This window comes from Pteropus medius, unplaced genomic scaffold, assembly GCF_902729225.1.
Source record: "Pteropus medius unplaced genomic scaffold, Ma_sr-lr_union100, whole genome shotgun sequence".
In the NCBI taxonomy this organism is placed as follows: Eukaryota; Metazoa; Chordata; class Mammalia; order Chiroptera; family Pteropodidae; genus Pteropus; species Pteropus medius.
The window spans coordinates 10987316-10989990 of record NW_024355990.1 but is presented as its reverse complement, the minus strand read 5'-3'; the positions used below and the strand labels follow the sequence as shown (position 1 = coordinate 10989990).

At 48.2% G+C, this 2675-nt stretch overlaps 1 pseudogene; it reads left to right on the top strand.

Moving 5' to 3' along the window:
• Positions 1 to 692: 692 nt before the first annotated feature.
• Positions 693 to 811, top strand: LOC120600529 (uncharacterized; annotated as a pseudogene).
• The last annotated feature ends 1864 nt before the right edge of the window (positions 812 to 2675 follow it).

Sequence of the window (2675 nt, the reverse complement as noted above, 5' to 3'; positions counted from 1 at the left end):
GTGAAAATGTTTTTTTTTTTTTTTAACATTGAAACCAGTGGACTACGAGTAGAGCAGATTGCCCTCGATAATGTTGGTGGGCCTCGTCCAATCAGTTGAAGGCCTGAAAAAAAAACAAGACTAACGTCCCCTGAACAAGAAGGACATCTGCCAGCAGATGGCCTTCAGACCTGAACTGCAACTCTTTCCCTAGTCTCCGGCCTGTTAGCTTCCTCCATCAGATTTTGAACTTATCAAACCTCCCGCATCAGGTGAGCCAGTTCCTTAAAATAAACCTCTCTCTATGCATCCTGTGGGTTCTGTTTCTCTGGAGAGCTTCAATACACCGCTTTTATTTAGGGAGAAAGGAGAGTCATCCAAACATTAAGGAGGGGGCTCTACCCACACTTGGTCCTCTGGAACATCACTGATAAGCCGGTGACACATGTAGATTTGTCCCTAACTCCTCCTCTCAATTCCATGCACAGCCCTGATAACAGACCGTTTCTTTGAAGGCCGTCTGGCGGTGCTGGGGGGAGGCATCACTGACTCGCCCCTGGGACAAGAAGGAGGGCAGCGAGTTCCAGGTGGGCGGGAACCAATGTCCCTATGGTTGGTAACCCAGAGCGGTTTTATTCCATAACTCGCTGGACTTCGGTGTGTTAGTCTCTCTCTCTCCCACTTTTTGAGGGTGAAAATAAAGGAGCTCATCAGTCTACGGCCATGCCACCCTGAAGAAGCCCGATCCCATCCGATCTCGGAAGCTAAGCAGGGTCGGGCCTGGTTAGGACTTGGATGGGAGACCACCTAGAAAGACCAGGTGCTGTAAGTGTAAAAAATAAAAAAATAAGGGATTGTACGCTGACAAGGTCCTTGCAGTCTGTGAGGTCAACCGAGGGTTGCCTTGTCTAAAAAAAAAAAATTAAAAGAGCTCATCAGTATATTTTTTTAAACGCTTGAGGAAACAAAAGATTAAAAAGTGTACTGGCAAAGGGGCCCTAATTCATAATGTCTGAGTTGCATTTATACACTTTACTATTTGATAAAAATCTTTAGATTGTGGGGAGGCTGCATGTAGGGTCCAGTTCTAAGATTAATTTCTAGACGGAAAGGAAACCGTGATGGTTGCACAGTTATTGACACGTTCACACATCCCTCATGAGGGAGGACGATGAACAAGAACCTGTTCCCAAGGTAAGTGCATGTTCCCAGGGTAAGAGCTACCTGATTTAGCAGTTCAGCATCCAGGCCAATAAAGGCCAATAAAGACCCGTCCTAATGATGTCACAGTCAACAACCCACTTATGTTGAAGAGTGAATTCTTTCCATGAATCAAAACAAGCTAGCACAGTAACAGGAAAAGTGCTTTAGGAGTACTCCTAGGCTAATTACCGACAGGTAGAAACACATATGCTTGGGATGACTTCTCCAATTGTGTTTAGTCATTGGGTAAATGCGTGGAGGTGAAATTGGGGAGCTTCGTACTACGTTTGCAGGCCGGGTTGGAAAACACATATGAGGCGACCTGGAGTTTGTTAGAGTTGGGAATTTCATGAAAGTACACGAGTGATGCACCGCATAGAAGACCACATATGAGGATACGTCGAAGATGGCTGTTTAAACAAGGATATGTGCGAAGAAATCTGCTGACACCTTGATCTCGGACTTCTAGCATCCAGAACCGTGGGGAGAGAAATGTCTGGTGTTTAAGCCGCTCGGCCTGTGGCATTTTGAATGGCAGCCCGAGGAAACAAATACACTGCCCTTCTGAAGGCTGCCAGTGCCACATGTGTGGTTTTCTGCACGACTTTCCAGAGCCCACAGGTTGCCTGCTGTGGCTTTGTGCACCCGGAACGCGATGCTGTCTTAAAGAGAGAAAGGAGACAGAAAGAAAGGCTGCGTGACAAAAATACGCAGCAGAGAGCCTGGCGTTCCGCTAGGCGAGACCTCGAACCCAAAATGGCACAGGGGGAGAAGCCACCGGGAGAACTGAGGGGTTCGCGTCCTGCAGGGCCCTTCCACCGTTTTCTGCCCAGCAGCCTTCGTGGAAAGTGCCATGCACCTCCCAGCTCAGGTTTCCTACGAGGAAAATGTGCATCACGCTGCCTCATTTTCTGGAGGCATCGATGTGCCCACATATGTCCCATACCCAGAAAGCAGACACTGCCCTATATTAGGATTAAATCGGCCTCCCCACCCCCCGCAGAGTTCACGGGCATCTTTAGGAGAACAGCCAGATCATTCCCAGTCTGGCTCGTTTAGACTCTAACTGCACCAGGTGTCAGCAAATCCAGCTCCAAATCCCAGGCAGCCTCTTTGAAAGGTACCTTCTGTTTAGGTGGGATAGACATCTGTCTACATAATTAGATTCTAGGGCCTTGGACCGGAAATGTTGCCCCCGTGAGCAGGGTCAGTATCTCAAGGGTCTGAACAGTGCAGGGGAATACTAACTCAGACCAGCCAGATTCTGGAATTCTTGTTGTCAATGTCACTTCTTTGGGTTAAGGCAGTAAAGACTCCCGTTAAATAGGTTATCGGGGGCCATACACATTAAGACATCATCAGCCATTAACACCTCTTTGTGACTTCATCAGAGAAGAGTGACCTCAGACCTGCCTCAGCCCCTTAGGGCAGCTGAATTCTGGTGGGAGAAGGAGAGAGTCATAGCCTGTGGGGCAGAGGGGAAGGTGGAGAAC